The sequence below is a fragment of the Anas platyrhynchos genome, chromosome 15 (genome assembly GCF_047663525.1).
Source record: "Anas platyrhynchos isolate ZD024472 breed Pekin duck chromosome 15, IASCAAS_PekinDuck_T2T, whole genome shotgun sequence".
NCBI classification, from domain to species: domain Eukaryota; kingdom Metazoa; phylum Chordata; class Aves; order Anseriformes; family Anatidae; genus Anas; species Anas platyrhynchos.
In genome coordinates, this window is record NC_092601.1 from 19,815,060 (window position 1) to 19,823,752 (window position 8,693).

Here is an 8,693-nt window from a genome sequence, read left to right on the forward strand (position 1 = left end):
AAGCGCACTGCTCTGCCATGCCAGAATTTCCACTGCGAGCTCCTTGGGGCTACCTCTGCTGCTGGCTGCATGGCCAGGCAGGTGAGCAGAGCACTCCGCAGTGAGCAGCTGCACTGAGGAGCACCAGCTCCACAGCTTGGGAGGGTCTGGCACCATCAGGAGGGCTCCCATGGCCACCCCTGACAGGGCCACCATGCCAGGACTGGGCTGTGCCCCCCGTGCCACCTTGGGCTGGGGCAGTGCCTCCAGCAGAACTGGAGGGTGCCCAGGATGGGTGCTCCCAATGCGGTTCATTTTTCTAGAATAGCATTAGCAAAAATATTTCTTTCTCCCTGGTTAAAACCCAGCCCTGCCCCTGCTGTTCAGGGGAGTGAATATACCATATATACAAATTGGAGATTTGCCCCGCATATTTTTCTCAAAGATTCTATATCGTTTTTCTTTTTTTTTTTTTCATAATTCTAGTCATAAACGTCACATGTTAGAACCCAGATCTCATTATTGTGAGCAGGGAAATGTATGCCATGTAATAAATTCTTTTGTGGGAAATAACCCTGGTGACTAGTGGAATGTATGAATTTATTACTCTTTGTAGGAGCCTTTCCTCCTATGACTTAAGGAGAGATCTATCATCCTACAGAAGACCTTGCAGGTTCTCTGTTTGGAAACCTTTATAAAGCTTTATGTCACATTTCCTGCCTTCGTGTCCTAGGGATTCATTCAGCATGAATCACATTAAAAACAAGGTGTTCTGAAAACAGGCATCAGTGCATCAGAACTGCAAGGGCAAGGTGTGCTGACACTGTTCCCACACCAACCACCCTGCGTGAGTGGCCAGCTTCAGTGTCCACCAGGGCTCTTCTCCCGGTGCCCACAGCTGCTGCACTTTGAACAGCTGAAAGGTGCTGACACCACTCAGCCAGAGGCAGCAATCTAGGCAACACCGAATAGCACAAAAGAAAATATTTCACTTCTTGTTTGGTGGTGGCTATGGTCATAGGAAAGGGCCACAAAGCCCCTGTCTTGTTGCATTGTGAGTTGAGGACAGGTAGATCTGCCACACTTCAGGAGAGGTGCTCGGATGCAGCCACAGCAGTTGTCCAGGGCCTCTTTGTCTCCTAGGCGAGGAAGCCCCTGGAATAAATAAAACAGCATCATCTGAAACCTCCTGACCCGAACCCTGTCTCCCCTGTGCCCCTCTCCCTGTGCACATCACCTCCCCCCCCACGCCCCGAGGACAGCCGGAGCAGGCGTTGTGTGGCCATGGCGTGGTGTCCAGCAACAGCCCTCAGCAGCGCTGCAGCCTCCTCTCCTTCCTGAGGCCAGCAGCTGCAGCACCGCAGGGCCTGCCAGCAATGACTTCCCCTTTGGGGTGCTAGGGAGTGGGTGGAAACGCCCCACCCTGAGCATTTTGAGCTCATGGGCTCCATTTGGGAAGCTGCCCCACAGGGAGGCTGCAGGTGCCCTGTGTCTCCAGCAGGAGCATTAGGTATTCTGCTGGCTCCGTTGAGAATGGGTGAGCTTGCTGCAGTGGTGGTGAGATGGGGCTGGCAAATGTGGAATATCGCAGGAGTAAATTGCATCAGTTCAGCTCCAGACATTGCATTAAAGAGAAATGACACTCCCAGCAGGACACTACCCCACTGCACAGGTATGGGTGTGTGAGCACTTAATGACAAAGCTGCTCCAAAATTATGCCTTCGTATCCCATTGTCAAGTTTATTTTAATATACATTCAAAACACTCTGAATACAAACCTTTGCTGTAAGATTACAAAATGCTCAAGCACTTCTGCAATTTGGATGGCAGGGGATCAATTATTTGGGCATGGTTTTGCATATAATGGCCTGCAACAGATTGTAAAGTTTCTCAGTTAGTGAAGCAATTATGAATACTGAATACAAACTAATGGCTAGAGAGTGGTGGAACTGGGCCATCTGGACTCAGAGACATGCTTCTGGCTAAGAGGGGAAGGACTGTGGGGAGGAGACTAAGCAACATGCTATAAGTACTTTGTTAAGTGTGATCTTTATGGAGCCTGCTGTAACAGAAAAGATGTGGTGTAAGAAACAGACTCCAGGAACAAAAATAGAAATAAAAGTAAGCATAGACAAATGCAAAAATAAAAATAAGAGAGAGAAGTGCTGAAAATTGTATTGCCAAGAAAGAAGTTCAGACTTCACTTCTGTGTGATTACTGTTTATTCCAGAAGACCAGATCACTTTGTTTGTTTAATGATTCAAAGCAGAATATTTTCAAAAATCTTTGAAAGCATTCACAAACAGTCTCCCATCCAGCCAAAACCCAGCTGGCAAAATTCCTGGGTGTGAGGAAAGATTTATTTATCTCTTCTCAGTAATGAATATTTGGTTTTATTTTGTTGAAAAGGGAAAACAGTCAGAGTTTTGACCATGCAACGTTACAATTACTGCTCTCCCTAAAACAACAGAACTGAGAAGAATGGCTCCAGAAACCATCTCCTTACAGCACGTTCCCAGCACAGGGCTCCGGCGCACACAGTCCCAGGCTGTGTCCTGCTGCTCCAGCTTTGAGCAGGCTGACCCCAGGCTCCCCAGTATGTCCAGGCTCCTATCCTGATTCCCACCATCATGCCCAGGGCACCAGGCCCTGCACACCCCTCCGGTGGCGTGCAGACCTGCTGTTCTTGTGCTTCTGGCAGCATTTTATTGCCAGCACATCGGCACTCGTCATCATCAGAAGCATCGCTGCACAAGTGCCCTGAAAACAGAGGCATCGTGCACCCTGGAACTGCCCTGCTCCGTGCTGGCTGAGCAGCCCTGGTCCACATGCAGCGACAATTGGAGCTACGTGTTTTATTTCTTGTGTTTTTCAGTCCATTCATAAAAAATGCATGTAGGATGAAAGGTTTTACACAGCAAACAGAACTGAGATTTAGGGCTACAAATGTCAGATTTCACAACGCTCCCTCCATTCAACTGCTCAAAGGAAAATCACATCACAGATATCATGAGCTGGGGGATGGGGCCACAGATTTCCTAAAAGTAAATGAAAATGACATCAGGATTCATTTTTCTCCTACTTTTAAAAATCAGCCTAGCAGGAACATCAAAGTAATACATGAGTCTGGTCATTCCCATAACATATTATTATAAATCAAAAACAAAACCGTGGTCAAGTCAGGTAGAAAATCATCTTCCAGAGAGATCTGACTGAGCTCAGCAAAGGAGAAAAGGCTGACACAACATCTTTAAACATTTTTAATTACTCTGTCAAACTGACAATTACAGAGCTAATTATTAGGAAGACAATACCAGATATACCAAATAGCACATTACCAGTATTTTTATGTAATTATGTAATTTAATGAATTGAAGGCTACAGTAATGGACTGTATCTGGTTAATTAAGGACTCCCTTTCTGCTAATAATGCCATTTATGTTCAGTTCACTATGTTTGTTTTTCTTCTGTAAAACCGGGCATGTTTTCTCAGACGAGGAAGGATTCTTCCAGCAGCTCATATGCCCCTTCTGTTATTGATGGTACACAGGTTTTTGTTGTTGTTGTTTTTTGTTTGTTTGTTTGATTGTTTGTTTTGTGGTGTGGACAATGTGCTCCATTGACTCCTTTTCATTTCCAGCTTTGCCTTATTCACTAGGCATACTAGTGAATAGGGCAAATACTAGTTAACTAGTGTTAACTATGGCCCAGGGCTGGGCTCCTGCAGCTCTGTTGGCACTGGCATCCCAAAGCCATGCAGCACCCTGGAAGAAGCACCCTCCTGCCCCAGCAGCCCCAGCCAGGGCAAGGTGAGGGTGGGGAGCGCAGCAGCTCGCAAGGACCCTGCCCAGCAGCATGCTCCTGGCCCTGCATCCACAGCAGCAGCAGCACCCATACCTCTGCCAGCCCCCATCCCTGCACCCCATGGTCAGGGCATGGCCAGTGAGGGTGCGCCCCATGGCATGAGCCACATGAAAGAAAATAAATAATTAAAACATTTTCCCTTGCAGATAAAATGTTGGGAAGGTTTGGAGCCTCCTAATTCCTCATTGTTGAATGAAAATTGTCTCATAAATTATTGATTGTATTTTAAATGTACCCACAGAAGCCATTTTAATTCTTCTTTTCTCTTTTTGGCAATAATTAACCTATTTACATTTTTTAATCACTTGAAGATATTTCCTGCTGATTGTTATCTGGACGGGAGGGATTGCCTGCTACACAAGCCCACCAGTTCGGGGAGATTCCAAAGGGAGGAACTGGCCATGGGAAACCTCACGGCCATGCTCCACTGCCAGGCCAGAGCCTCACATCCTGGTAAGGTAAACCTTTCCCTAGTCAGAACAGCAACATTAATAGCAGTACCAAATCCCTCCTGAGTCCCAGCCCAGCCCCAGTCAAAGATTGCCATCTGGCTGCCCTGTAGGAAGGGGCTTCTGTGCGGAGACATGCCCCACGGTCTGGATGGGGCTGGGCAGCTGCAGGTCCCACCGGCTGGTCCTCGCCACCCAGTCACTGCTGCTCAGATGCTTGGCACCAAGAGCCAGTCCCAGAAAGTTACCTGCACATCCCAGAATCAGCCACTAGCAGAAAACAGTGCTTAGGATTAACAAGCACTTCCCCAGAGATCCACCTCAGGGGGTGGGACCTATACTCTTGAGCACACATAGCAGGATGGTCCACTGCTCTTGGCTGCAGCATGGAGAGGACACTGCAAGCAGAGTGAGGCATTCTGTGATGGCACTAACATTGCAGGGTCATCACAGATGACAGATAGAAAACAGCCTAAAAATTGCATCTGCCCCAATACTTATGCAGAAAAAGTTGCTGAGCTACATCTACCGTCCCTTGCTCTCCTGCACAGCAGAAGAAGCTGCAGCTGAGATGGTATATGCGTCTGAGGAGCAGCTTGACTAAGTGGGCAATAGAAAGGAATTCTGTTGAAGCCCATGGGTACAGGCACTTGGATCATAGGAACAAAACTGCAGTGCTGCTCACTGTGAGTGAGTCAACAACACATCAAAGATGAGTTTGGGAATGTGAGCTATGAAGTTTCTGCCGTCTCTCTGAATTAGACCGAAAACCTGTCATCACAGGTTATGGTAGGCATTGCTTTATGTGCTGCCCACCTCCAAGAGGAATGCTCATCTTCTGGCTTTTCACTCTTGCTTCAGGCAGAGGTGCACATGCAAGGGTAGGGGGCTCTAATCCTGGCAGTCAGCCCACATACACCATCTGCCAAACTGCTCTTTTGCATTGGTCTCAGTAGCTTATTTCGTTCTTGTTACAGAATAGGTTAACAGATCCCAAAAATAGTAGTGTTTCACCCCAGAAATCATGGGAAATGTTGTAGTACTGTATCAGTTTGCTCAGTTTATGGGCACAATGGGTTCCCTTCAATGGAATTGGCAGCATGTATTCAAAGCAAGTGATACTATTGAAGTAGAAAAAGCAAAGATGCCAAATTAACTTCTCTAGTAGCCAGAAACACCAAGAACTAAGAGAAAATGGGATTAAGGAACATCTCTGTGTGCTAAGTGTTGGTGTAACTCACAGACTGTCCAGGAAAGCCTTACAGAAAGAGAGCTGGGTGCCCATGAGCCAGCTCCCTATTCCAGGGCTGACTTCACGCTGCCTGTATAGAGGGGCAGGCAGTCCCCTTTTGCAACATGCTCCAAGACCTGGCAAACAAAAGCACCAAACTAGTCTCACTGTATTTACAGTTTATTGGCATTAATGGCACAAATTTTTGGCCCCTCACTACAAGAAAGTTATCAAGGCCGTGGAGCATGTCCAGAGCAGGGCTACGAAGCTGGTGAAGGGCCTGGAACACAAGTCCTGTGAGGAGCGGCTGAGGAAACTGGGGGGTTCGGTCTGGAGAAGAGGAGGCTCAGGGGAGACCTCATGGCTCTCTGCAACTACCTGAAATGAAGGTGTGGGGAACTGGGGGTCAGCCTCTTCTTGGAAATTAGGAGACATTTCTTCTCAGAAAGAGAAGCCAAGCATTGGGACGGGTTGCCCAGGGAGGTGGTGGAGTCACCATCCCTGGGGATGTTTATGGAAGGGTTGGACATGGTGCTTGGGGACATGGTTTAGTGGGTGATATTGGTGGCAGAGGGACCGTCGGACCAGATGATCTTCGAGGTCTTTTCCAACTTCAACAATTCTATGAAATATTTTGCAGGTGACTTCCCCACAGAGTTTTACTAGCTTTGCCTACCATGCACAACCAAACACATTCAAGCAGTTCTCGTCTAAGTGAAAGCTGTTGTTAAGAAAGAAGAAATTCAATAATGTACTTGTAAATTAATAAAATCCTGGCAATTGTGAAAACATTCTGGGCTTTTGTTGGCCTGGAGATTTATTTAGTGTTGCAGGCTTCCCAGCTGAGGCAGAAAATATCATAAACCTGCCAAGAGAAATGCCTCTGCAAAATGTTCCAGGCTCAGCTATAACATTCTTCTACCTGCTGGCACAGCAGCCTTGGTGCCCCAAAAAGGCCAAGAGCTGAACCTGCACGCTCTGTCCCCTTTGTCCCTGTCACAGACCAGTGAGTAGCATTAAAGCTGACAAGAGTTGATTGTTCCGCAGTTTGGATTTGGTTCGGGGGGATCTTTCAAAGCATCATTCTTTCTAGGAATATAATACGCCTGAAACTGTGTTATATGCCTATCAAAATCAGCACTGTCCACGAGGGAGTGCTGGGAAAGCTGTTACAGGGATCTGGGCTGTGTACCAGATCCTGTTTGCAGCCAGCCCAGGTTCCCGGCTGTGCTAGTGCTCACTGCTTGCTCAGGCAGCAGCAGCTTTTGTCAAAGCACTCCCATGACACAGCCACCTCTCCCCCGAGCTCCCAATTGGTTCCTGGTTTCCGTTGGGGCTGCACCTTCAGACAGGTAGATATCCATGCAAGCTGGGTCTGCAGCCTTCTTGCTGGCAGGGCTTCAGTTCACCGTGCTCTTTGTGAGAGCAGCGTCATGCACAGAGCCATCAGGACACCAGCATACTGCACGTGGGGTGCTGCCAGGGGGAGGAGTGTGCAGGGAGCAACATGTCAGTCACTGCCATGCCTCCTAGCACAGGAGCAGGATGTGCCATACAGGTTTGGGCAGAGCCAGGCTGGGTCCCCTGCAGCCCAAGTCCAGCAGACATCCCAGGACACAGCAGACCTGACTGCTGCAGCAAGCCCCAAAGAAGGAGCATTACTACCTCTAGGACAAAGGCTAAAGGCCATAGTGACCTTCAAAGCCCAGCAACCTCCACGGAATGTGAATCAGAGGAACAAGAGTAGACACTTGCATGTTCCCCAACGAGCTGTGAGCCCAGCAGCTGGTGCTCAGGGTCCTGCCAGCCTCCAGCTGTCATTGCACATATCCCATGGGAACCAAAGCAAACATCAAGGTTTATGTTTGCTTTCTTGAATACAGAATAATGAAGGAGCAGTGTAGGTATGGGGAAGGCTGTTGGCATTGTGCCATGCCAAAGAAATTATACTGTTTAATGAATGTCAGAAGAAAAATGTTTTCCCATTTAACAGACAGAACTCTGTGCAGAGGATCATCAGAACAGCCTGCAGCTGGCCACACCAAAGGGCAGATGCCTTTGCTGCAATTGTTTATTGTTACCTACACCCCAGGGCTTATAGACAGGAGCACATACCCTGGGCTCCCAGTAGTGCCCATGGCCTGTGCTGGCAATATCCCACTTCCCAGCCCTGCATCAGAAATGAGCGTGCTACAGAAACTTGGCCAAACAAAATTTCCCCGCCGTGAAAATTTCTTCTCTGAGTGATCCCATCCCGGCTGTATATGAAAACTCATTATAAATTTAGGCAGAAATCAAAGCAATTTATCTCTGAAGACATATCAGCATGAAGGAGGGGAATAGTACAGGGCACCATTGCCTCCACAGCAGTAGGGTCCAGGAGAAAAAGCTGCACACAGACACCTCTTAGAGGACTTGGGAACAACCACAGCTTTGAGCTTCCCCGAGAACAGACTCTGCTCACTCACAATGGAAAAGGCACAGGGATAATAAGCAAAGCCATGTGCCCTGTTAGAGTAGGGGTACACAGGGTAGGGAGACCAAACTTACCCCACAGAGCCAGGAGCTTACAGTGAGGGAAGGTAAAGAAGGAACAGCCACATCCTGTGAGAGCACAGCAGCAACAGCCCATCTGAAGTGACACCTGTGTTCCTGCACCCGCCTTTTAAACAGGCCAGACACAGCTCTCTTGCCCTCAGTCCCTGCTTTGAGGCAGAACACTTTACTCCTGCGGTCTGAGTCAAAAGCATTAACTTCAGCCCTCCAGAGAGTCTCTGAGCACTGTACCTACCTCTACCACTTCCCTGGGTGTCAGCAGCTGATCCAACATCTTGCTGATAATCTGTCAAGACAGCAGAATTCACAGCAATTTTTCTAGGGTTTGTAAATGCTCTGGAGCCCCCAAGCTCAGGCATGGGAGATCCAGGCTTTCTATGAGTAGTATCATTACAAGATGAACCACAGCTGAGATGACAGTGTCGCTGATGGGACCCCTGCCTTGCAAACTCCTAGTCCATATCCAAATGGACAAGAAGAACCCTGCTGCTCTGCCCCACATCAGGCCAGCTCTGCAGACTCCCACTTGATGAAATGACATATCACTGCTCCGAGAAGCCAGACACATCCACCAGCACAAATTCAAACTGCCCAGCAAAGGCCAATCAATAACT

General features: G+C 48.2%; 1 long non-coding RNA gene across 1 annotated transcript; it reads right to left on the bottom strand.

Moving 5' to 3' along the window:
• Window positions 1-959: 959 nt before the first annotated feature.
• Window positions 960-8,266, bottom strand: LOC110352549 (uncharacterized). The gene is made up of 3 exons (XR_002401640.4): window positions 8,074-8,266; window positions 1,758-1,847; window positions 960-1,134 (listed from the first exon to the last, which is right to left on the bottom strand). It is a non-coding gene; the product is annotated as an uncharacterized lncRNA (long non-coding RNA).
• Between the last annotated feature and the right edge of the window lie 427 nt (window positions 8,267-8,693).